This window comes from Camelus ferus, chromosome 16 (genome assembly GCF_009834535.1).
Source record: "Camelus ferus isolate YT-003-E chromosome 16, BCGSAC_Cfer_1.0, whole genome shotgun sequence".
NCBI classification, from domain to species: Eukaryota; Metazoa; Chordata; class Mammalia; order Artiodactyla; family Camelidae; genus Camelus; species Camelus ferus.
In genome coordinates, this window is record NC_045711.1 from 3,110,131 (window position 1) to 3,136,806 (window position 26,676).

The 26,676-nt window shown below is 51.6% G+C and overlaps 1 long non-coding RNA gene across 1 annotated transcript; it reads right to left on the reverse strand.

The window, feature by feature from the left end:
- Positions 1-3,091: 3,091 nt before the first annotated feature.
- Positions 3,092-25,439, reverse strand: LOC116669261. The gene is made up of 3 exons (XR_004326597.1): positions 25,270-25,439; positions 11,690-11,768; positions 3,092-3,225 (listed from the first exon to the last, which is right to left on the reverse strand). It is a non-coding gene; the product is annotated as an uncharacterized LOC116669261 (long non-coding RNA).
- Positions 25,440-26,676: the final 1,237 nt, after the last annotated feature.

Sequence of the window (26,676 nt, forward strand, 5' to 3'; positions counted from 1 at the left end):
CTAAGCATGCGCTCTACCACTGAGCTATACTCTCTCCCACCCCCCAGGTGACTTTTAACTCAGAATCTCCAAATTACAGATGGGAAAGCCTCACAGCTTATAACCAGGGTTGCAGGAAAAGCAATTCTTGTCTCTCGACTTAAATCTTGCTCTTCCAACTACAGCGTCAGACTCCTTGAAATCTTGCTCTACTCAGTCCTCTCAACTTGATAACTGAGAGTCTACCCTGTGCCAGGCACTGTGGTAAACAAGTTACCACATTATCTCATTCAACGTCGCACTCACCCATAAGGAAGAGCTGTTATTATCCCCATCCCAAAGATGAGGAAATCGAGGCTCAGAGAGGTTAAGTGACTTGCCCAAGGTCACACAGCATGAGAATGACAGAGCCAGGACTCAAACCAGGCCTAATGAATACACTTTGCCCAGTGGGATGATAACAGGAATTCTGCCACTACTGCCTGCCGCCCTGAGCCAGCAGCAGGACTCCCCTTGCAGGACCCTCCACCCCTCACCCCCCCAGGGCCAGCAGAGAGAGATTAAAGGGTGGAGGGAGGGGTGCTCGGGCCTCAGCAGACAAAGAGGAAGGAGATATCAGGGTCGAGCACTAGGCGTCCTCTATCTTCCCAGGAGCGCCAGCCCCATTGTCCCCACAAGTGCCCTCAGATTGTCAGAGCCAGAGTCTCATCTGGCCCTCAGAATATATGGTCGCAGAATAATATGACAGTTAGGGAGGAGGGGTGGGAGGCCGGGGTGGAGGGGCAAATGAAGAAGAATCTGCACAGCCCCCAGAAGAAAACTTAATAGTCTGGGAGCTCCCTTGAGTCCTTCTCATTAAAAAAAAAAAAATCTCTATTTAAATGCAAATTTGTGCTGGAGCTGGGATGGGTTTTCGGGAGGCAGAGAAGCATCCAGACGCTGATACAGACCAGCCATTGGACCCTGCTCCCCAATCTTGCTTTGTAATGTGGGGCCCTGTGCCCAGAAGTTAGCTCCATCCTCCAAGATCGCACCCTCCCTACCACCCAGGAAAGCCCGGTTCGGTTTAACCCCCTTACCACCTTGCTGTCTCTTTGTGTCTGTCTGTCTGACACACACACACACACACACACACACACACACACACACACACACACTCACTCACTCACTCACTCCAAGTTCTAAATAGAAATGTGTCTAGCACAGGGAATTATACCCAATATCTTGTAATAACCTATAATAGACTATAACCTGCAAAAAAAAAAAAAGAATCACTTTGCTGTACACCTGAAACTAACACAATACTGTAAATCAACTATATTTCAATTTTAAGAAATGTGTCGTTGGGGTGAGGGTGGCAAGCTGGAAGCCTAGATTACAGTTTTCCTCCTAAACCAAGGAAGGGAGAGGGTTCTGACCCTACACCCCTTCTCTACACATCTTCCTCCAAGGAAAGAACTTGAGTTTGATGAGGAGGAGCAGAACCTAAAAAGCTTGTACCTAGTTTCAGCCCACCCCCTCTATTCCTCCTATCCCCCCAAACTAGAAAACCCTTGAAACACACACACGCACGCACACACGCACGCACGCAAAGGTTTCAAACTAGGTTTCAAACACAAGGTTTCAAACTAGACAGTAGAAGACAAACCCAGCCCTCAAATCCAATTCTTGTGGGAAAAGCAGACGTGGGGTGGGGGGTTGGGGGTGGGGGTTGGCAGCTGGGGACCCACACCTGCCCAGCACCCACATCCTGTCCCCTGTCCACCTCCCACGGAGAGGGAGAAGACTCTGCTCCCCCAGCTTCAATAACCCCCGCACCCGTCCCGTCCCGTCCCGCGCTCCTTCCACTACCCGCAGCATCCCCACCCCACCCTCGCCTCTCCAAGCCCATTACCTCCAGGGATAATTATGTGGGTGATTCGCTGGCCCTGGAGAGCTCTTCAGTGGCATTAACTCAGGATGAGGGAGGGAGACGAGGGTTGCTCCTGACTACCACCCTGCTCTCCCCTCTTCCTCCCCACTAACCGCTGAGGGTGTTAATTTAGGGGGAGATAAGACGGAGATGCTGTGTAAATCCATCTGGAACACAAATACCTGTCCCCAGACTTTATGCTTCTATTTCTGGCTTAACTGAGTCAAGAGCCTCGCCCTAGGGGAGACACAGGTGCCCTTTGGGTAGAGAATCCCGAACGTTCCCTATCGGCCCTGCCTCCTCCGCAGCCTCGCTGTTCCCTCCGCTTCTCCCCCTCTGCCGCCCCATCCCTCCCTCCGCCTTTGCTGATCCCGCACCAGTGTGGCTCCAAGTTGGCTGGGGTGAGCTCTCCCTGCCATGACACTGCATGGAGATTCACAGGGAAAGGAGGATCAGGATTGGGGTGGAAGCACCCAGGAGACCCCTTAAAGCTTCCCAGCCAGACCCAAATTTCAGGCGTGTCTGGTCATGCCCTTGGCAGCCGCTGAGAAGAGGGAAGAGGTGTGGTCAGTTCACCACTGCCTACTTTCCCATGCTTGTGGCCGGCACTGGGCCCTCCTCTGGACACCACGGCCTCTTGGCGTGGGGAGGAAAGGCCGCTAGGACTGAGAGTGGTCAGAGGAAGTGTGGGGACCTTAAATACACAAGATGGAGCAGGTGCTGGAGGTTAGGAATGGGGAGAGAACCTTCCTGCCTCCTTCTGAGAAACCCTAAGTGAAAATCAACAACCACGTGGAGAGAAGGGAGGACCACGGAGATCTGGGGCAAGTCAATCTGCCACTGAGAGAGAACGGAGCCCAGAGAGGGAAAGGAGTTGCCTTAGGCCACACAGAGTCACAGCTGGATGGAGAAGGCTGGAACCTGGTTTCTTGACTCTGAAGCCACAAGCTGACTTCAATTCGATAGTTTTATATATACGCGGTTTGCACACTCACGAGTTCACACAGCTGAGTGGGGGTCTGCATGTGGCAGTGTCTGCCTACACGTTTGTGGGCGTGAGCACGTCTGCGTACGTGGGGCTGGGTCCCACGTGTATGTGTGTGCAGGAGGGCGGGGCACACGCCGGCACCTTCGGGTTAAGAAGCAGCGGCCTCTCTGGCCCCACCTGCAGGGGTCGCTGTGCCCAGAGCTTCTCCTCCCCTCGCTGTCCCCAGGAGCTGGCTGCGCCTGCTGGGCCTGGACACATCCCCCATCTCAAGCCTGCCCCAGCCTCTGCCGTTCGGCTGCTTCCTTCCAGAGGACCCTCGTGGAGGTGGTGCTGCTGTCCCGAGGTTCTGATATAACAGAAAAAACAATTAACTGGAAGAGATGGCTAATATCTAAGGGAGAACATTTCTAGATATATTACAGCCTCGCCTCAAAAATGGGGCTTTACCATGAAGAAATACAGTTTATTAGAAGACATATTTTCTCTTAATTTCATTATGTAACCTTTGGTTTTCCAAAAAAAAAAAAAAAAGGTATGGAGTTGGGGGAGGGGCTGAGATGCTGACATCAATCCTCTGCATTTCCTGTGTGCTCACTGACCACCCAGGGTGTGAGAAGAGGGCTGTCGGAGTCCCAGGAACGGGGCAGACCCAAATCTATCCTAGACCCCCCCACTAAAACACTGTCAGAGGGGAGACGGATTCAGGACAACTGGGGAGGCCACAGGCCAGGTCTACCGCCACCTTGGGGGACGGTGGGGGCCCAGTCTGCCACAGGCGATCCATCTCACCCACTGAATCAGGCCGCGGCACACTCCCCTCTCTGCCTGACACAAGTACACAAAGAAAATCACTCACAGCACGAAGGGGCCAGGCAGACACCCAAATCGGACTGCAGCTGTTTAAACAGTCCCAGGAGAAGAAGGAAAATAAGGCTCCTCCACCTGACTGTCAACAGACTTTTTGGCTTAGGGCAAGTTGCTGACCCCTCCCGGGCCTCAGTTTCCCCGTCTTTCAGGAGGTAGATTGATGGTTTCTAAGAGTCTTTCCAGCTTTAAAGCCCCCTGCTGTAAATTACCATCCTAGGCACATGCCTCCTTCCTCCTGGGCTTTCCCAAGGGGTAAGTAGCAGACCCTGGTGTCAAGAAGACATGGGTTCCAATCCCCACCCACCACTTGTTAAGTACGTGACCCAAGGTGAGTGACCATGTCTCTCCATGCCACCACTTGCCCAGATGTAAAGTGGAGCGGGAAGCCATGCCGGAAGAGGTCAGCCAACACTAAGTGTGGGACTTAGGGTCTCCGTCATGCTCATCAGTCCCCAGAGGAGACCATGAAAGGCCCATAAATGCTCCCCAGAGATGAACCCAGCAAATGCTGGCAGGAAACAGAAAAATTAACAGGGTCCCCGTCTTTGGGGACCTCTTTCCTTCTCATCCTACTGCCCAGCTGTGGCCTCTTCCACCCTCAACCCCATGACCACTGACCTTTCCCCCAGAGCCAGTTCCAATCACCTCCTCCATCGTCCGTCCCCCTCCCTAGGTCTAGGGCCCTCAAGGGCAGCCACAGAAGCCCCGGTGCCCATGTCTCCAGCCCAGAGTATCTGGTGCTGCCCAGACGGGGCAGCCCAAGGCAACAGGGCAGCTACGGCAGCAGCAAATCTCCCCACTTAGGTGCTAATGTAAGTCCTATCAAGACACAGTGAAACGGGGCGTAATTTTTGCAGAAAACAATGCAGGTGATGTATGCCCGAGACTGGCACACAATAAAACTGTAGTGGAACGCAGAAAAAAATGCGCCCAGTCAATACAATAAAATCAGCACAAATACACCCGTGTAAAGCAAATAAATCTCCCTATCCAAACATTTTCCAGCACGCGCACCACAAAGAAGGTGGAGTGTTTGTGTCTGTGCTGTTCAAGTTTTTCCCAGAAATCTCTAGAGGAAAGAAGCAAAACAACCAGGGACCCCCCCCCCCAACACACACACAAACACGCCCCCCCATCCAATAATAAATAAACAAATAAATACGAAAGACTTGGAGGCTGGTTTGCATTTCTGGCTGCAGACAACGTCAACTGGCGAGACGACTGGGGGCTGGAGGCCCCCAAATTACCATTCATCTGGCCTTGTTGTGGAAATTTTCAAGGGATTTGCAGTAATTATATGACAAAATGCTTGCAAATCTCACTCATTGCTGAACAGAAACAGGCGGGTCAGGGATTGAACACTTTCAGCTGGGTAATTTGTAAATGTCAATCAGGCAACGGGGCAGAGAAAGAGGAGAGAGAGAGACCAGGAAAATACTGTAGCAACCTCAGTGTAAGTGTAAGAGGCCTCTTCACACTCCCAGAACCCAGGAATGGAAAGACCCAGGCCAGAGGCAAGGCAAGACGGAGCAGGGGAGAGACCAGGGAGGGGAGGGGAGGAGAGGGAGGAGGGGGATGGGGAGGATGAATGGGGAAAGAAAGGAGGACTGGGACAGAGCCCAGAGACAGACACAGAAAAGAGGCTGGGCCGAGAGGGGAGGGGGAGTTGTGGATAGAGAGTAAAGAGCGTGAATCAGGAAAAACAGTTTAAATAAAAGCAGGGGAGATTAAATTAACTGATACATACATTCCAAGAGGTAGGTCGTGGGAGCAGCCATAAATACCAGCTCCCTATCTCCCAGGCTCAAGACAGCGGGGAGAGCAAAATAAAATTAAAAGATATAACAATAAAAATTACAAATGCATTCTGAGGGCCCTGTACCTGAGGTCTGTAATGGAGGCAACGAGCAGGGTGAGCATGAAGTACAGCCTCCACAAGTCAGGGGAGCTTCAAGGCGGGAGCTGGAGGAACGTTTTATTTTCTGGGTCTCCAGCAGACTGGAGGTGTGCCCACTGCACGGATGTGAAAGATCTGAAGGGCGGTGGCAACCGCCATGGCAACTGACTTGGCACTTTAGAACTTATATGGTTTTAACTCGTCATCGCTACCCCTTTAAGAAACTGGACTTTTAATCCACCCATTTTACAGGTGAGGAAACTGAGGCTTGGAGAGGCTGTGATTTGGCTCGAGATGACTTGCTAGGATGAAGCAGAGTGTGGATTTGAACCCAGGCCCCCTGATCCACACCCTTTCCACCATTGCCCTCAGGGATCTTATTCCTGCCAGTTCCATTTGAGAAAATGAACACACTTTGTGAGCACATACTGGTCACATCACCACCATGCCACATGAGGGGTGCACCTGACAGCTTGTGAACAGAACAAGCCAAGATAGCATTCTCTGAAGCAGGAGTGTCCAACTCTCTAGGTTCCAGAGATCTTTTTTAGCATCCAAAATTTACTCGATACCCCACCAACGACAGGCACTCACAAGCACACTAGGGGTTCTACTTCTGAACATCTGTAAATTAAGAAAAGTGCCAAAGTGACCCAAAGTTACCATAGATCCAGGCACACTTTTAAAGGAATTTTAATTTTCATCACCATGTTCTTCGGGAAAAAAATTAAAACACAGACATTAAGATTAAATAAAGACAGAGACTCTGTTGGTGGCAATGGGAGGCATCTCTGAGGGTCGGAAGAACCCTTCGTAAGAACTCCAGGGCTTCCTTCTCCCATCATGATCCACAGACCGAGGGTCCAAGAGCCTCTGATTGAGACGGGGCCTCTGAGCAACGGGGCCAGGAAGTTATGAGTTGGCAAGGTCAACCCAGGAAGACTCCCTGAGGGAGGCAGATCCTGAGAAGGGCCGGGAAGGGAGGCAGAGTGGCAGCACCAAGGTTGATATCGTGCAAGGGTTGGGAGGGAGGAGAGCAGGATGGCTACAGCACTATCGCCCCACAGCCACCAAAGGCTGCAATTTACACTTTTGTCATGATCTCCAAATGGGGTTATGTTGACAGCCACAGGGACATTCCAGCAGGGTTCAAAGGTGTTTCTCTTACTGCTTTAAACTGGAATCTCATCTGCCTACACTGCCAGGAGTGCACTACTCACTCCTCAGAGGAGCGGCAAACATGCTGGGACTCCTCCTGTGTGCCAGCCACTGCTCCAGCTGCTGGAGCTCTAGGCCGGGAACAAAACAGGTGACGAAAAAGCCTGTAGTTTATCTCACTTTCATAATTGTCTCCATCTTGAAATGATTTTGTTAGAGCACAATTATATGCATTGTCTTTTGTGAGTTAAAAGTGTTAACTTGTGGACTGTAAATCAGATGACACTTTCACAATCTTTTTTGGCATTTCTTCATTTTTAAATGTATTAGAGCCTCAGAAATAGAAGGGGCCTGTAGGCCCCTGGGAGACTCTGAGCAGGGCAGGGGAATAGCACCCAAAGTCATCCATCCAACAAACAGTAGCTGCTATCTTCCCGGATGCCAGGGGTAGCCAGGGTGACAGAGACACTGTGGGGAAGGTACAGGCACCCAACATCCTCTCCACCCACAGCTGACCCACTTCTTCCTCTGCCTTCCCACCCCCTCCCGCAACCAGGGGCATGGCTCTGGAATGAAGAGCCCCTGCTCTGATTGGCTCATCCTCCAGTCTATCTGCACCACCTCCCAACCAAAAGAGAATTCCTGGAGAGGGATGGCGTTAGGAAATTTTGCAAATAATCCACTTATCTTTAACTACATAGATAAGGTCACTGCAAAGTATAGAAGCCTTTGGTCTCTCTACCCCAGCATGGCCACATACTGTGCAACCCTGAGCAAATATTTTAATCTCATTGAGCCTCTGTTGCTTCATCTGTAAAATGGAGATAAATACTAGTAGCTGCTCTAGCAGGGTTGTTGTGAAAATTTAAGGACGTAATGCATGGGCTCTAGAAATGTTAAATATTACAATTATAGTCTCCCTCTGAGGATCTTAACTGGACATAAAACTTGGGGGCAGGAGGGAAACTGGGGGCAGAGCTAAGGAGTCCAAAAGCTTTTGCCAGAAGTCAGCAGAGAGGAGTAGAAAGAGGCCTGGACTGGGAGGAGGGAGGTGTGGCTCTGCCTGTCCCTAGTTCTGTGATGGCCTCTCTCTCTGAGCCTCAGTTTCCCCATCCATTCAAGGAAGAGGTTGGACCTCTGGGCTGGAAGTGTCTCTGATTCTAGGAATTCATGTTGGAAAGAATGAGCGAGGGCCCAGGACAAGCCCCGATCAGACGCAGTCCATGACCCAAGGTGGGACCACTCTGGATGGGGCTTTGTCTCTCTGGTAGGTTCTCTTAGGAATCTCAGGCCCCAGAGGAGAAAACTAAGACCCATCACCCACAGACCCATCACCATCACCACCACTCAGCAAAAGGCTGAATGCCTGAGGGGGACAGGGTTGGGGAGGGTGACACCCTACCTGCTCACTTGCCACCTTGGAATCTGGTACCTGCCCCTGTCATTAGCTCCACCCTCAGCTGGATTTAATGAATCTGAGAAAAATTATGAAGTCCCATAAAGCCACAAGTATCATAAAAAGTATAATAAAATTGAGAAAAGCTATTAAGTTATAAATACAACCAATGCATGCAACATCACTCAGTCGGGGAGGAAGTCGCTATAAAATAAAGTCATTCCACAAGTGACTAAATCTCTTAATTCACAAGGCACCGGCTTCCCTTTATGGCGCCCAACTCGGTTGTCCTTCGCCAGGAGTTTCTGTAACAGGAACTTTCCGTGGCAAAGACCGGAGGATGGGAAGACAAAGAAAAAGAGCCCAGATAACAGAGTAACAGTGAGAGAGGAGAAGAGAACCAAGACGGCCAGGAAGACCTAGGCGGAGGCCTGGGAAGTAGGGAGCCTTGTGGGGTCCGCTCTGTGCGGTGGGGCCATCTCTAGATCCCAAATCACCCACTAGATACTTCGCCAAGCAGCCAAGGTGAAAGTAAAGGGGGGGGGGGGAGAAAAGGAAAAAAAAAAAAAAGGTACAGCACGGGAGGGAAGTTTGTAGCTGGTGTTCTGGTTTGTGAGCTCCGGGGACCGCTTGATCCCGGCCGCGGCCAAGATCCCACTCATCCTCCTGGCTCGGCTGCTCTCGGAACCAGCGCTCGCGCCCCGGGGCGCCCGAGACCAGCGCCCCCTGCCCCCCCCCACCCCGCTCCCCCCCCAACCCCCGGCACTCAGTCCCGCGGGCGCGTCTCCCCGGGGCGCCCCCCGCCCCGCCGAGAGCCACCCCCTGCGCTATGAATATTCATAGCTGTAATGAGAGCGCGTGCCCGGCTCCCATTATGGTTATTGTGCGTCCAATAAAAACAAACACGCTAATGAGCAGCTTTAATGCGGGGCGGGCGGCGCGGGTGGTGAGAACCCCAACGCTCCTCTCCCGGCCCAGGAGCGGGAGGGAGATCAGGTGGGAGATAAGGAAGAGGGTGCTGGGGAGGGAAAGACACGACCCCGACCCCGCGCCCAGAGTGGGGCGAGAGCGGGGTCAAAGGAGACCAAGGGGCCGGGGCGAGGGGCGAGGGGCTAGGGGCTAAAACCGAGACTCCCTGGACGCGGAGCGCGTCGATGGAGGCCGAGCAGGTCCCTGGCGACCAGGATGCGGGCTGGTTTCACACCCGCTGAAAGAACGGGACACTCTCAATTTCGAGGAAGGGAGTCTAGGCGTTGGGCAGGCACTCCTGAAACACCAGGGAGTCGGGGGTATACAGACAGGCCCCGCCGCCACAAGGCTGGGAAGCGGACGCGGCGGGAACGCCCTGGGCGCAGCCAGGTTGGACCCACTGACTCCACGAGACCTGGCATTTTCAGAGACGCCCGGGGCCTTAAGCACCCCAGGCCTCGTCCTCCTGGGAAGGGTGGGGAGGAAAGCCAAGACAGGGAGATAGTGGAGGCGGGCTGCGTACGCAGAGGGGAGGAGTTGGCAGTGGGTTTCTGGGAGGGAAGGCTGGCCAGGTGGGGAGCAGCCGACCAAGTGACACACTGGGTGCCCTTTTCAGTAGAAAAGGGGTGAGGTAGAGGGTAGGGAGCTATATTAGCCGGCAGATCCACACCATGTAGTGATACTCCGGGCATCCCCGAAGCCAACAGCACATCCCCTTTACCAGCGGAGAAAGCTGAGGCAGCCAGAGGTTAAGGAAATGTCCACAGTCACACTCCAGAAACTAGTTTAGAACCAGATTTGTGAGACTCCCAAGCTACTGAGCCTGCAGGTCTGCTTGGTTTATCCCCAGAGCTATGAAAGGGGTAGATCCCCGCGCCCCTCACCTCCCTGGATGGTCTGAGCTGGGGCTCTGGGGGCTTTTTTTTGCCTAGGAGTCTGAGGCCTGCTCTTTGGGAAGGTAGGAAGGAGGGTGAGAAGCACCTGTACCTCTCTCTTTATTCCTTGGGCTTACCCTAACCTGGACGTGGCACCCACAGTAAGTGCTGTGTTAATGTTTGTTCAAGGGATGAAAGAAGGGGGAGACTGGACACAGGGACTTGGTGTGGGAAGATGGAGAGCGAAAGAAAGATCTAGAAGAGAGATGGGGCATGAAGCCTAGACCAGTGGTCTTCAAGTCTAGCATGATCAGATTCAAACAGGGATTTCTTATGTTCAATGCACACAGAATTTTAGGGACAGAATTTTCATAGCATTATTATGATAGCCAAAAAGTGGAAACCACACAAATGTCCATCAAGTGGTGAATGGTTAAACAAAATGTAGCCTATCCGTACAATGGAATACTATTCAGCAATCAAAAGGACTGAACAGCTTTTATACTGCTTCAACATGGATGAAACTTGAAAACACTATGCTAAATGAAAGAAGCCAATCACAAAGGACCACATATTATATGAGTCCATTATATGAAATCCAGAATAGGATTTTTTAGGCAAACTTATTAGAGACAGAAAGTATATTAGTAGTTGCCTAGAGTTGGAGGGATAGGGGAATTTGGAAATGACAGTTAAGGGATGTGGTGTTTCTTTTGGGGGTAATGAAAATGGGCTAAAATTGATTGTGGTGATGGTTGCACAACTCTGAATATATTAAAAGCCACTGAACTATATAGTTTAAATGGGTAAATTGTATGGTATGTGAATTATATCTCAATAAAGCTGTTAACAAAACAAAACATTATGCTAAGTAAAAGAAGCTAGACTCAAAAGATCATCCAGAATAAGCAAATCTATAGAGACAGAAAGTGGATTAGTGGTTGCCTAGGGCTGGGGGTGGGGGTGGGGTGGGGAAAGGATTAACTGTAAACAGACATCAGGAATCTTACTGGGGTGATGGAAATGTCCTATAACTGGGTTGTGGTGATGGTTGCACAACTCGATAAATTTACTAAAAAATCATTGAATAGCATGCTTTAAAAGGGTGAGTTTTATGGTATGTGAATTATACCTCAATAAAGTTGTTTTTTAAAAACACAGATTGCTGGATCCTACCCGCAGAGTTTCTGATTCAGTAGGTCTGGGATGGCTGGAGAATCTGAATTATACCAAGTTTCCTGGTGACGCTGATACTGCTGACCAGGGGACCACAGTGGGAGAACCAGTGGTCTACAGAGGTGAAAGGCCAAAGCCAAGAAAGGGAGGGGCCTGTTACACACACACACACACACACACACACACACACACACACACACACACACACACACACACACACACACACACACACACACACACACACACACACTCTTCCAGCGGCAGCTCTCCACACCCACCCACCCAGGGTGTGATCGTGCCACCCCAGCGGATAACCGGGAGGGGCTGTAATGGGCGGCCGAAGCCCGCTGCTCCCCGCGCCTGGCAGACATTCCCTGGCGCAGACAGCAGCAGAGTTAATTTCAAGGCAGTCTCTCCACCATCAACCGAAATTGGCAGCGTAAATAGGAACCGCTGTTTATTTGCCACTTACCTCTGTCTTGTTCCGCTTAAATACTGAGAGGAAACCGGAGCCATTAGGGTCAGAAGAAAATTACAAACACGCAGCGTCGCTGTGGGTGGGTGAAAATGATATTAGAGACTGGGGGCTGGGGGGGCGCATAGGAAAAAAATAAATAGAGGAAGGGGGGGGGAGGAGGGAAAACTGGCTTGCACCAACAGAGCGTGAAATAAAATAAAATTAAATAAAAATCTGTTTGATGGGTGGGGAATCTTCAGTCCCAGGAAATATGGGTGGAGTTTGGGGGGAGGGGAGAGTTCTGGAGTTGTTTGTAAAACCCTACCAAGGAGATTAAATTCTGATTTCTGTTTTCTGGCCTGATTAGCACAGTTCAGGCTGATTCTTTTTCTCTGGGTCACCGGGAAACGGGCCCAGGGAGGGGACAAAAGCCAAAAGCAAACATTGTCCCCACCCTGGGGTTATCTCCCGCACCTCCGTGGTCTTGGAGCGCCCCTCCTCCTAGGGGCTTCATACCCAGAGACGGCCCCCTTCTCCCTGACCGACCTCCCTCCCTCCCCACACACACACACCCCAGCGGCATTAATTGGAGGCAAGAGCAGTACCACATTTATTACCTCCCCTCCTGCTCCACACTAAATCTTGTGGCAATGCTTCTAAAAGTCAATAAAACGAGAAGGAAGATGCGATAAAATTAAGGTGGAAAGTGCGATGGGGAGAGGAAATGGGAATCTTCTTTTTAATTTAGCTTTAATTTTAATTTTTTGTCACCTCTCCAAACAGCCTGTGTGCTGCTGCGGTAGAGAGGGGGCTGGGGGAGGGGCCGGCCTGGCTTTTTAAAACTGGAGAAGGCTACACACTGGGCTGGTTCTTGGAGGGGAAGGGTCCACATCTTGTGGGAGACCCAGCTGAGGGGTGGGGGAGCTACCTGCCAAAATCCTATCCAGGAGTCATTCTCTTCTTTGTGCTCCCAGAGCACGTTGTCCAGACCTAAGGGCTTCCTGGAGCTGACTGTGCACCCCCTGAGAGCAGGAACTAGCTCTCCGTCATTTTCATCATCTTTTCACCCAGTGCCTGACACAGACCAGGAGCAGCAGTAGTGATGGTGACTGATGACGATGATGATGATGATAGCTGAGCGTTACTGAGCACTGACTATGTTCCAGGCACTGTTCGAAGCACAGTGTACATTTACAGTTTCATTCCAGTCCTCCCATCAACACTGTGAGATCGGTACCATTATAATAGCCCCATTTGACAAATAAGGAGGTTGAGGACAGAGCGGTGAAGCACCTTAACCGATAGTCCCAGAGCTTGTTGGTAGCAGGAGTGCTATTTAGGAAAACGGATGTGGATAATTCTCATTTATCAAGTGGGTGAATAAATGAGTGAATGAAAATTGCGGAAAAGGCAGGAGGGTATAGCTCAGTGGTAGAGTGCATGCTTCAGCATGCATGAGGTTGGGGGTTCAATTCCCAGTACCCCCATTTTAAAAAATTTTTAAATAAATAAATAAATAAAACCTAATTACCTCCCCCATAAATAAAATTTTAAAACTCATCTTAAAAAATAATGTAAATGTAATATTAGAAAATAATAATAAAATTAAATTAAAAAATAAAATTGCAGAAGAATACTAAGTGATGAAGATGGAAGTGCCAGTGGTGCTCCCAACCCTCCCCCAACACTCAGCCCATGAACACTGAGGGTGCCCAGCAAGGCAGAGGCAGAGGCAGCCGGCCTCAGAGCTCTGTGGGGCTAAGGCTTCTTCGTGTTGGTGGGAAAGCCCTTGAGGTCGGGCTGACATCAGCTGTCTCCTGATTTGCTTCCCATTTTTAGGAAGGGGGAGCTAACCCTCAATCCCTCAATCTCTATCAAACCAGAAGGTGTTCTCTTCACAGAGGTACCAACCATGAGACAGAGGTTCCTGTGGCTCCAGCTGCAACCTCTTCCCAAGAACAAGGCCCCAAGGCAGCAGCACAATTGCCCCTCCTGCACCCTGGCACCAGCTCGGGGTCCCGAAGTCCCACTGCAGGACCCGGCATGGCCTCTCAGAGGCAGTTGGAATTCACTGGAAGCTCTGAGGACCCTTGAGACTGCAGGTGCAGCTCCGCAGCTCAAACACAGGAAAGTCAGTCCCAAAGGTGGTCACACAGGTGGTCCCCTCTCTATACCGGGAGGTTCACTCCGTCTCTTTCCATTTGATGGGAGCCCCAGAGCCAACATTCCTCCACGTGGTAAGTGGACTTGTGTCTCAGGGCTTGGTGATAGCCCTTAGGGAGGTGGCAAGAGGTAGGAACTGTTTCCTCTACATACAGATGGGGAAACTGAGACTCAGAAGGGTTCAAAATGTCTCCGGGACCACGGACTAACATATGCATCAATGCCCGCCCATTGAGGATTCTGGCTATTGTCTGTCCTCAACTGAGTGTGAAAAAAATATTTATGTTTCCAGAAGACACTTTCCTCCATCAAGCTCAAGTTCTAAGGCAGCCCAGACTCCCTCCTAGCCCCACTCCCAAATCCAGAGGGCTCACTGAGCTCCCCTGCCCCACCCCAGCATCACCCTCCCGAAGTCCTGAAGACCTCCAGCCTCTCCAACTGGAGGAGGCTGGAAAGGATAGAATTCTTGTTTAATGGGTTCCCCTTTGCCCAAAATACTGGTTGCCTCATGAAAAAAAGCATCTTCTTAAAGACTATTTAATGGCATGGAGAAGGGTGCAGGAAATACTTGTAAGTTTAAAACAAAAAAAGCAAGTTACCAAACATCATGCAGAGTATAATCCTAATTATTTTGTTTTGTTTTCAGTATTGTTTATGGCTATATTTGTGTACACATAGAAGACTAGAAGGATGTACACCAAAATATTTATAGTGGTTTTATTTCCTTCCTTAAGATTTCTGTATTTTCCAAATTTTTTGCTGGGAACATGTGTTGCTTTATAATTGCATAAAAGAAAATTATCAAAAAAAAATTATCAGTGAAATTAAAAATTTGCCTTATTGAGTTCAATTTTTGAAAATATTGATACCCTTCTAGCTTGCTGGCTTTGTGGTCTCATAAGCAGCTGCCAAGAACAGATCACATGTGAGTGTGAGAGTGTGTGTGTGTGTGTGTTGGTGGGGGGGGTCCCAACTCCCTCACATCCTCTCCCAGTGACTGCTGTTCATCATAACCAGGACAATTAACCATCCCTTATTATTCACACGTCATGATTACTAATCACCCTTAATATCCATGCTTTGCAAAACCAGGAGGCAGCTTGGCTCCGATGCTTGGAGCGCCACAGGGATCCAATCCTGACCCCAGGCATGGCCCATTCTGCGCCTTCACCTCCCGCTGAAATGGGAAGGTCTGCCCCTTCCTCATCCCTCCGGGACTGCTTCCCTCCTTTGCCAACTCCTAAGAGCCTCACACCCCTGGAGGGCCATCTAAGTTTCCAAACCCATTCACCACCTGAACCACCAACCTCCATTCCACTGGAACCGAAAGAAGGGTCCCTTCCTGTAGTTGATCCCTTTTCTCGCTCTTTGTTCATGAAATGCAGGCTCTACCCCAAACAGACGTGTTACGGCTAAAAACTGAACTTTATGGTTATACCACTTAACCACACTCAGTCCCTAAATCTTGCTGCCTGTTTTGGGAAACACATCAGCAGTTCCATGTTCAGCCGGCTATTGGTGACCTTGGCCATCTGGCTACTGTTAAGTTCCCTGGCCAATGTTTGAGGCAGATTTATACTCTGAGTCATTCCAGCCCTTGGTTTTTTGTTTGTTTTGTTTTGTTTTTACTGAAGTATAGTCGGTTTACAATGTTGTTAACTTCTGGTGTCCAGCATAGTGATGCAGTTATACACATATTCCTTTTCATATTCTTTGCATTCATTATTGGCTATTGAATATAGTTCCCTGAGCTATGCAGTAGGACCTTGCTGTTTAAGCCCTTGGTGGTAGCCATGTAGTGGTGAAGTGGGTCCAGGCCATGCCACGTATGCACACACAGAATCGACACTGAACCAGTATGCTGGCTCCCAAAGGGGCGGTGTAACCTCTTCTGGATGGAGATACCAAGGACTGATCACTATGACCCCAGCTGGGAGGCAGAGCCCTGGGTGCCCCCTAGAACCTACTCATGGAACATCCTGGAGGTGAAGACGACAACGGAAGTAATCTGAGCATCATACCCACAGCAGCTGCATTTATTACCGTGAGAAGTCAGACACCCTCCCATACCCAACAACGAGGGAGTGACCACACAAAGGGACGACCCATCAACGTGATGGGACACCATTCAAATGACAAGATGGGGGCTCTGCCACCCTGAAAATGTCTACGAGTGGATGTTAGATGAAAGCAGGAAACCCAGAGGGCATGCAGCCCCCAGGGAGAGAGCCCTGCATGAGAACAGGGGAGAAGTGGGTTCAAATCCAGCCTCAGAAGTAATGCTGTTCACGAACCTCTGTTGTTCCATTTGTCAAAGGCGATCAAAGCCCCTGCTCCCTCCCAGTGCTGCAGGGGAAGAGGGGGTGCTAAATCTGGTCCCAAAGCTCCAGATTTTTCAGGTAACAACAACAACAAAAAAATACCCCTGAAGGCAGTAAAAATCCAGAAAGAACTGACCAGAATGTGAATGTTTAGAAATTAAAGTTCTTTAGATCCTTTTTGGAGTAAGTCCATTTAAGAAAAAAGACAGGATATGGGAGGAGGGGTTCCAGAGCTTTAAAGATTCCCCTGGAGATGGGGTGGCCCAACAAGGATGCGCTAGGCTGGAGGGGAGGCGGGGAGTGTTTAGCTCCGTGGAGCACCTGCCTAACATGCACGAGGTCCTGGGTTCCATCCCCAGTACCTCCATTAAAAAAAATAAATAAAGGATGGGCTGGGCTCTGGAAGACAGGAGAGAGAGAGAGAAATGTGGGCTCTCCACCCACCCCTGGGCCCCCAAAGAGGACCAAAGTCACATTCAGTGGCTAGGGGTGAGGAATCCCAAGCTCCATCTAAAATGAGAAGGAATAAAAATCATCCCCCACCGGATGCAGCTCTGCAGAAGCACAGAGGAGCCCAAGGAGTCACCTGCGAGAGGAGGGGGAGAGAGGGGCAGAGAGAGTGAGGGAGCCAGAGCCAGAGCAGGGAGGGAAAAAGGGCCGAAGTGTCTCCTCTCCTAGTAGCCCGTGTTCTGCCTCCTGCGTGCTGTCAGGTAGGGACGGGCTCTGCCAGGAACCAGAAATGAAAAAGCACTTCTGCCAGCTGGCTCCCTCCTCCTCCTCCTTCCATCTCTGCTGCTCAAACACCATCTCCTTCCTTGGGTCTCAGGCTGAAGAATGAAGAGTGCCGTGAGCTCGGTTTAATGTTCATCACTTGGCCTGAGTATTTCCCGCAAAGAACAGAATCCTCTCTGATGTGTATCTACCCTGGGGGTCCAAGGACAAAACGTGGCCGCAGACAGACACCTCTGACACAGGGCTGTCCCTCCTTAGCATCTGAGGACAGTTTGGGTCCACCTGTCCCCACCAATCCTCCTCCTGCCCCATCTTTCTTCTTCGAGGAGTGGGAATGGGGTTGAGGGCACAGTGTGAAGCTGAGGGAGTGGAGAAGAGATAAGGGGGACATTTTCCTTCACTGATATTTTTTTAAGCCTCCATTGTGGAGGGAAAGGAAAGAGGAGGCAGGTCACCTTGAGGTCACCTGGAGGTAAATCACCTCCAGGGATTTGACAGAACATTTTAGGAAGTATCCAAATCATTCAGCCTCCTACTCTCTTCCCAGTGCATTCCACTTTGGTTTTAATAATCTGGGAATTCAGGTATAAGTCAGTGGTAGAGTGTGTGCTTAGCATGCACAGGGTCCTGGGGTTCAATTCCCGGTGCCTCCGTTATAAATAAATAAACCTAATTACCCCCTCCCCCCAAAATAAATAAATCCTTGCTAAAAAAAAAAATAATCCAGGAATTTGGGACAACTTCCTTTCAGCTCCGTCTCACTCTAGGAAAGCAGCCTATCTGCAGTTTGGAGGATGTGCCCCAGCTTTTCCACCTCCAGGCCTCTGCCCGTGCTCATCCCTCCCAGCAGGCACCCCTGTCCCTTCTCCATCAGTCAGTTTAATAGCACTCCCTCCTTCACAAGGCCAGGCAATCTCCCAACCAGAAAAGCCCTTTTCCTTCTCTGCTATCCTGGAAAGGAAATACACTCTGGGATTTTCTGCTCACACCCTATTCCCCAAATGAATGCCATCTTGCTTGTTCCCTGCGATGCCTTTCACCTAATCAATCAATCAATGAGCTAAGAAAAGTAATTGGGGTGGGGGATGGGAGGCCACAAGGTTGCCCAAATCCAGGTTAACCAAACCCACCAACGAAGCTTGGATTTATAGTCTGAGGCACATTACACAGGTTACCCCATGAAAGTTGCATCTCCACCCAACAGAGTAGACCCTACTGCCATCCTCCCTTGCCCAGGACACCTCTAGCTGGTCAAGGATTGGAAGCCAGGCTGGCTGACTCCAACACCCATGTTCTTCCTACTCTACCCCATTGCTTCTTACAGCTCTTTTCCTGCTCCCAATCCTAATTCTCCCAGGTGAGATTCCTCTCCTGGTCCTTTCTGGAGGCCCCATCCAAGCTGATCTGTGACCAGCTCCACCACTCAGCCAGCTGTGGGCAGGCGGGTGGGTGGGGGTTGGGGAGCCCTGGAGTGCTAATGAAACTAAAGGAAGTGACCAGGCACCTTCTCCTCATGGGCACAGACATCAAAGACTTCTGGGATGGGGCCCCACTGTCGTATTTACCCCTGGGTCATTCTGCAGCTGGGCAGCAGGAACTGGGCCTGGAGTGAGAGGCTGGTGGGGGAGGGGTGTTCGAGTGCTCACAGGAGGGAGTGAGGACCCCCTGACCTTGGCAGACAGCCCTGCCAGCTCCCAGCCCAGAGCTGGGGTGGGGAGAAGGGCTGATCCCAACTCAGTCTCTGAGATTTACTTCCTGACTTCCCTAAGCCTTTGGAGAAACACTGCAATTCTCAGCCTGGCCCTCATCTCCATATCTCTGCCAGCGCCTTCGGTTCCAGCCCCAAGGCTCCAGGATCAGACGTCCTCACAGGAACTGCCAGGGTACCATGCGTCCATCTGATGGCTCACCTGGGCTCAGGTGGCCTGCAGGATAGAGGGAGCACAAAGGCTGGGGTCTCTGATACACACACACCCCCCCACACACACGTTTAAATTGACCCTGCCCCATAGATAATCTTAATTGATTTAAACCTCATAACAGGGTCCTGTGAGGTGTGCAGGGCAGATGTTATGAACCCATTTCTTAGATGAGGAACCCAAGGTTTGCAGAAGGTGAGCGAGTTAGTCAAGGTCACACTCTCCAGAGCAAGTGCCCATGATTATACTGACAGACCCACAGCCGTTCACGTCCACTCAGTGCCGGGCCCGGCACCCAGCACCTGCCAGGCCTCTAACATCACACAGGCCCATGGCGGGGTGGGGAGAGGGGAACATTATCATTATCCCCATTTCACAGATGATGAAACAGGCCTTTAGAAGCTGTTAGGCGATTTGAGGAGTCCACCTAGAGCCAAGCCTCAAGCAGCCTAACTCCACCGACCCCCCTCAACGTGGGTCCTCCGAACCCCCAGCACCTGTGACAGTGCGTGGCCCACTAAGGTGCTCACTGAATATTTGCAGCACGTTTATCGACTAAGTCTGCCCCCACTGCCCGTGACTTTGGCTTCTCCTCCAGGACCATCCTTGCCCTTCTCTCTCCTTGCACGTCTCCAGCCAGACATTTGACATGTCTCCCCCAGGAGTCCAGGATCACAGAATCCCCCAGGTCCCCCCAAGGAGGCTGGGAAGTCAACCTGCCACCTCACTCCCCACACCTACCAGCTTTCAGGGATTTGTGGTTTGACCCAGTGGGCCCCCCTTGCCTCAGTCTCCCTACCTGTGCCAGAGGTGGGGGCAGACTGCTGGAAAAGAGGCCCCTCAAATTCCTTCTACCCCCAAGGCTGTGCTGGGGACCCCTTTCTCTCTCGATCCCACAGAGCCCCCAACAAGCAGAGAGGGGCCTGCGAGGGGAGGGACACAGGACAGCTCTGCTGAGCCATCAGGCCCGGCTCCAAGGGGTACATTTCTAAGCAGGGAAAATGCTAAAATCTGAGCGCAGGTGTCTCTCGGGGATGGTTCCCCACAGAGTGAGGCTTGAATGCCCCTTTGGAACACTGCCCACTCCAGCTGCCCCCACCCCCAGGCATTGTTAATCAGCCAACATCACTGAGAATTTACTGGGCCTGCAGGCAAAGAAGATACAACATGCCGCTTCTGCAAACTGACAGCCAAGAGAGACGCCTCCCCTGGGCGCCCCCAGTGCCTGTGTGTCACAATCTTGGTTAAGCTTCCCAACAACACTGAGAATTATGCCCATGTCACAAAGAATGAAGCGGAGGTCCGAGTGACCTGCTCCCCGTCACATGGTTAGGACACAGCTAAACAGGGACAAGAATTCATGTCGTGTGCCTGCATCTTGCCCTGAGAACAAAGCTGTTCCCCCATCAATATCTCCCAAAGCTTTATGTAATAGAGGCTGGAGGCCTCCTCTTCTCCAGCCTCTTACCTGCCCTGAGGTCCCAGGGCAGGTAAGGTGGGCAGACCCTGCCTCTAGGTGGGCCCTGAGTTTAGAACGTGGGCTTCAGTGGTCAATGACAGGACTCCCGGCTCAGGGTCACCCACACACCCCTGGGCTGCTCCAGCCTCATCCCGGACCTCCACCCCGACACAGCACCTCTGCCCCTCCCACTGCCCCTGTTTCAGTCCCCACCGCCTGGGGCCCAGGGGAGGACCACGGGTCACAAGTGGGAGGAACGATGCTCCTGACCCCGAGCCTGGCTGCTGCCATCTCCAGTGCCCCTTGCCTAGCCCCAGCCCCGGTGCCACGTCCAGTGACTCCTGCTTCCCACCCGGCCCTCCGGCCACCGCACAGCCAGGCGCTCTGAGGATTGACCAATGTCAGAGCGCCACCTAGTGTGCCCGGCAGGCACCTCAGCTCCTGCCCCAGCCATTCACTTCGCCTGGGGCAGGGCCTCCTCTCATGGGCTTGGGGAGTGGGGTGAGGACCAGGAAGGTCATTCCAAATGGCCTCAAATCCAGCCTGCTGACATAATGTCCCGTGACACCATTCCTCCAGTCACAGAGAGACCTCAGAACCCAGTCAGGATGGTCCCCTCACAATTTGGAAGCTTTGTCCTCTCACAGGACAGCACTGCCTGCAAAGCCTGGACTTAGTAATTACTGTAAGGCTTAAAATGAGCTTTCATATAGCCTAATCACGTATTTCATTCATTGGTGAGAAAGCAAACTTCCCAGTTTTAGTAACCCCTCTTTGGTAAGCATTTTTAACAAGAGCCTCAAATAATGAAGTGTGTGGAGCCTATGCGCCATCCTGTGGTCTCTTTCTTTGATTGATAAAGTCAAATGAGCACTGAGCACGGCAGCAGGGAGGTCAGGTGAATCTAGGTTTGAAAACTTGCTCCACACCAGCTGTGTGACCTGGAAAAATTCACCTAAGCTTTCTGAGCCTTAATTTTCTCATCTGTGAAAGGGGGTGGTAATGAGCACCGTGTGAGATAAACGTGAGGCATCCAGCAGTGTCGGCCACTTAGCAGAGGCTCAATAAGGCCAGCCTCCTCTTCCTCACCCCCGCGGGGACCCACAGCCCCTTGAGCAGGGTCTCCACCGTTTTCTTGGTCCCAGAGCACTGGTCACGCTGCACCCTGCATCTCCATTTTCCGTGCATATGTCTATCTCCTCCCTGCACCTGGCCCTGGACTCCTGGGGGCCCTATTCCCCCCTTCTTCCCCCTAGAAGCCCAGCCCAGCGCCAAGCCAATGGTGAGTGTGTATGGCAGCCAGTGGCTGAACTGGAATGTTCTCAGGCCAAATGCTACACCCTGTTAGGACAGCCCATTCTCCAGCCCAGAAGCGAGACCAACCCAGGTTTCTTGCCCCGTCCAAATGAGCATTCCCCCTTCCAGAGCCCCAGTCTTCTCCCCTGTGAGGTGGTGCCGAAGCTCCTGATTTGCACAGTTGTGACAGGGAATAAAGAGGCCATTTTTGAAGGCACTTGTAAAGTGTGTAACACACAGCAGGCCCTCAGTAAGCAGACTTTACTACGATAGCTGGGAGGCCCAGTCGGTGCTCAGAGCGTGGAAGGAAAACAGGAAGAGCAGTGTTATCTCAGCTGTGCAACTTCAACTAAGCCACCAGGGCAAGGAGGCCGAGGACAAGCTGGGGAGGGTGGGAGATGCTTAAAACTGGCAAAAATTAAAACCCAGTCAGGGTCCCAGCCGACAACTTGTCCACAAGGAAGGCATTCCACGGGCCAGTAACTGGGTGGGAGAGGCCTCTCCTTCCCCCAGGGTGGGGATGGGGAATAGGCCCAGCGGGGAGAGGGAAGCGGGGGTGAACAGCCTCTTTATTAACACAATTATTTTATTTGCCGAAAGGTAATCATCCTAAGTGAGGTCAATGGGGCTGCTGGCCCACGTTGCCATGGCGATGGATCACTTCCAGCAGCAGCAAGGGCTGGAGGCACCTGAGGAACCTCCCAGATCTCTCACCTTCCCCTAGAGGAGGGCTGAATGAGACCTGCAGGAGTTTGTGTCCCCCTCCCAGCTCCAGGTGACAGACCAAGAGTCCCTGGGAGAATGTCTCAGCCCAGATTTGCAAGGGGTCCATCCTAGCGGAGAGGGGTCTCTGCATACATCATCTCTTTTCATCCTATGATAACCCCACAAAGAAGTGAGTCAGCATCACCTGACCATTTTACAGAACACTGTGGCTCAGAGGGGCTAGTGAACCTGTTCAAAGACACACAGCACATGAAGATTTAGAGGCTGGAGCTTGAAGCCTAAGGCACCACTGGCAGTTGCCTCAGAGCCAGGGCTGTGACAGTGACAGGGAGGGATTAGACCAGGGTCTTGAATGATCAGAAAAGCTGATGCAGAGGAAAGGTTGCTAACCTGGAAGTCATGTTACCCTCAGCAAATTTGCTCAGAGCCTCGATTTACCCAATGCATTCTGCCTTTGTGATTTGACAGTCTAAGATGAAGCAGTGACCAAGACATGTTTTCCCAACTGTAAAATGGGTCAACGAAGCCTGGCCTTGGGGACCCAGGACGTCAACGACAGCAGGTAAACTTGCCCCACTGAACAAAGAGGCTAGTTTGGTCATTTTCATCCAAATCTCAAAGGGTGTTAGCTCTACAAAGAAGGGAGCAAAACATGCCCTGCCCCCAAATCCTCCAGCCCTTAAGTCCAGAAGACAGCACAGCAGAGGCACGCCCAAGGAAGGGTGCAGCCAGTCCTGGGATAGGGGGCGGCGGGGTGGAGTGTCGCAGGGTGGTCCATTTGGCTTATGCCCGCAGCATCTATCGCCCCCTGGTGAACAAATCTGACACAACTACAAGGGAAAACTACAACCAGTGGGAATTCAGATGGGGGTCGGGGAGAGACAGATAGGTGCACATGGAGCATCAGGGGAGGCTTTGTGGGTGGCGGGAGGCCAGTGGGACTTGAGCTGGGTCTCCCAGAAGATGGGCCTGGGATGGGAGTAGGAGGGAAGACATTTCGGGCAGTGGAAACCGTCCCCAATAAAAGCCTTCAGACTGTCAGGTGCCGAAAGAGGGTTTAGATGGGGGGAGGGGTAGAGAAAAGGGGCTTCCAGGGGCCCAAGAGGAAACAGGAACCAGACTGGGGCAGATTGTAGCTAGTTTTGACCTTGAAGCTAAGAAGTCTGCACTTTATTCTGGAGGCAACGAGGAACCATAGGTTTCTGCGCAGGGACAGGAATGATCTGATTTGCATTTGAGGCTTATCATTTGGAGAAAGAATGGAGGCAAGGAGGCTTCGGGCTCTACAAAGAAGGGGGCTCTTTCCTTTAACAGTAGCCACACCTCAGCACGGCCTGGCTGGAGACCTTACAAGCCCTATTTTAACCACTGCACACAGGCCTCAAGCTGTGTGGGTTCCCCGCCTGGAGGCAGGTGGCAGGGAGGGTGAAGATTCCAACCCTGGGTCCCACTCTGGCCTCCTTCAGTCGAGGCCTCAACATTGACTGAACAGATGTGAGTCCCCTGAATGATGAAGAAGGGGCCGGAAGAAGGTGGGGAGGGAGCCCCATTTACTGAGGGCCTGCTCAGTCCTGGTGATGCTGGGGGCAAATGCCCTGAAGTCATTATCCCTGTTTCAAAGAAGGAAACCGATGTGGCATGGTTAGGGACAGTCCAGGACCCTTGGGGCTGGGACACAAGCCCAAGTGGGTCTGACCCCAAAGGTCCTTTACCACAAGCAGGAAGAGAAACTGAGGCCTCAAGGAAGCAAAGCCCCCTCCTCCCAGGAGCCCAGATACCACGGGGAGGCATTCCATAGGCCCCTGTCCCGCTCCTGCACCCCCTCCCAGCAGTCTCTCCACCAGCCACGTCAGGGGCCCAGCCTCCTATGACACACGCTCACACATGCTTTGAGTTCTGGCGTATGGAAGACATTCACAAAGAAGCAGTGGAATCTAAAAAACTGACACAAATGAACTTATTTACAAAACAGAGACTCACAGACAGAAAACAAACTTACGGTTACCAAATGGGAAAGGGAGAGGGATAAATTAGGAGTTTGGAATTAGCAGATACACACTACTATATATAAAATAGATAAGCAACAAGGTCCTACTGTACAGCACAGGGAACCATATTCAATAGCTTGTAATAACGTATAATGAAAAAGAATATATATGTATAACTGAATCACTACGCTGTACACCTGAAACACAACATTGTAAATCAACTATACTTCAATTAAAAAAAACAAACAAAGCAGTTCATTCCAACTTCCCATTTTAGATTCACCAACCTCATCTGAGGCTGCCAACTGGAGTCCCCGTCCTGTGCCAGGTGACACTGAGTAAAGGCAGGAGATAGCAGGGGGCTGCCCAGGATGGGGTCCCTGCCCCACCAACCCAGGGGGGGAGGCCAAGTCAGGGGCCTGACAGACAGGAGAACTTCTAAGGATGGGACAAGAGCAGAGGTTTTGAGGGAGGCTCCAGGACAGGAGACAGAATCAGAGACTGGGTGAGAGACAGAGAGGAGGTGGATGGTGCTAGTTCACAGCTGGGCCGGGCAGCAATGCCCAGGGTACTGGCCACACTCCAGCCGGGTAATAGTGCCAGCTCAGCCCTAAACTTTAATCAGTGGATCTAAGGCTTGGCCACAATCAGCAGCAAGAAGATTAGCTGAGACCTGGAAGGGAAGGAGGAGGGGGGCGTCTAGCCAAGGAAGGGTGTGCATGGAATTTATCTGGGGGGAGTTGGGGAGGGTTCAACACCCCTTCCCACAAGGCATGGAGTGGGAGGTGGAGGTGGGAGGCAGACTGAGCTATGTCAACAAGGGAACAAATCCGACCCACTGAGGCTCAGCTGGACCCCAAAACTCAGCCTCCAATACCCTTCTCCCTCAATCTCAACAAGCCTCAAGTGAGACACCAAGAAGAACTTACCAACCAGTAAGACCCCAGGATGCCTGAGCAGGGGAGGCTCAAGGTGTTCACTCCATCCTTACCTGGGGAAGGTGGTCTCCGTAGAGGGGTTCTGGTGCCCCCATTCTCCCCTTCAGGCCAGGCTGTACTAGGGATGGACCCGTATGGGCCACGGTCCCACCCCCCAAGTGCTCTGGAGAGAGGGTGGAAAGTAGGAGGCGACAAATGGTATCAGCTGCCCAACATAACTTATTAGCATCTAGGCAAGATTAATCAAGCCCAGAAACCTCGAGCAGACCCCTAATTAGTTGCTGCTGATAACTATATTTGTCATGCTCTCCAATTATTCCACTGTAAATTTCAGAGTTTAATTGCACCTTGTTCTTCATTGAAGTGTCACTGTTTGCACATGCTCCCCTAATTCTTTAGCAAATTTGACAAAATTCAGCATTAAATATAGATTATCTTTAGATTTCCATAATTAACACAACCAAACTGTCTCAGGCCTAAATATTTCTCCCAGCACCATAAATCTGGCCTGTCCCCGGAACCCAGAGAGCTGCTCCCAGCTCCCCCGGCAGAGGCCGTGCTGAGAACATGCACGCACATCTGTGAACTTATAGGACAGGCCTGTGCAGGGCTGTGGCGGGGGTGGTGGGCGAGGCTTCATTGAGGGCGCACCCCCCAAATGTGTAGGAAGCCCCATCGAGGCTACTCCCTGGGGCATCTCAGTCGTGTCCCAGGACTTAAAAGTTCAGTCCAGCATCACAGTTGACCTCTGGCCCTGGCAGGTGGGCTAGAGGCCTATGGCCCTGCCTATAGTCAGCCCATGAGCCACTTCACCCCATGATGGCCAAAGGGCCCCGTGTGACTTTTCCCCCATTACGACTACCCTTGACTGTTAGACATTACACTAGGATCATGGCCCAGGCAGACAGAAATGTCCTCCCTGCCATTCCCTCCCCCGGCGCCCTCACTGACCAAGCTTCTAACGCCCCCTCTCTAGACTCACCAGGTGAATATATTTCCATCAGCTCTAAACATGCCCACCTGAGGCTCTTAGCTCAGCATGGAGGGGAGGGAGGAATTCATACCCTCCCCCAGCAGGCTGTGAATCTTTTCCACCAGCCCCCCGAGCCCCAAATCTAACACCCCGACAAAGCCAGCAAGGTATCCCATTTCCTAGATGACAAAGGGGCAGCAGGGGTGGGTAGCAGAGGGCAGAGAAGCCAGTGCCTCCTCTAGAGCCCTCCCAGCCTTTGGCCCTTGGGAAGAGATTCACATTATGGGTTTGTCCTAAGTCAAGCCCCTTCCCCAGGCCGGCTGGTTTGTGGGCAGCAGAGAATCCAGAGTTCAAGTGAGAGGCAAGGCCCCTATCCCATGCTGCAGTCATGCACACACACAGACACACACACACACACTCACACAGAGACAAATGGACACAGATGCAGACACACCAGTGATACCCATGGATACACACACAGACACAC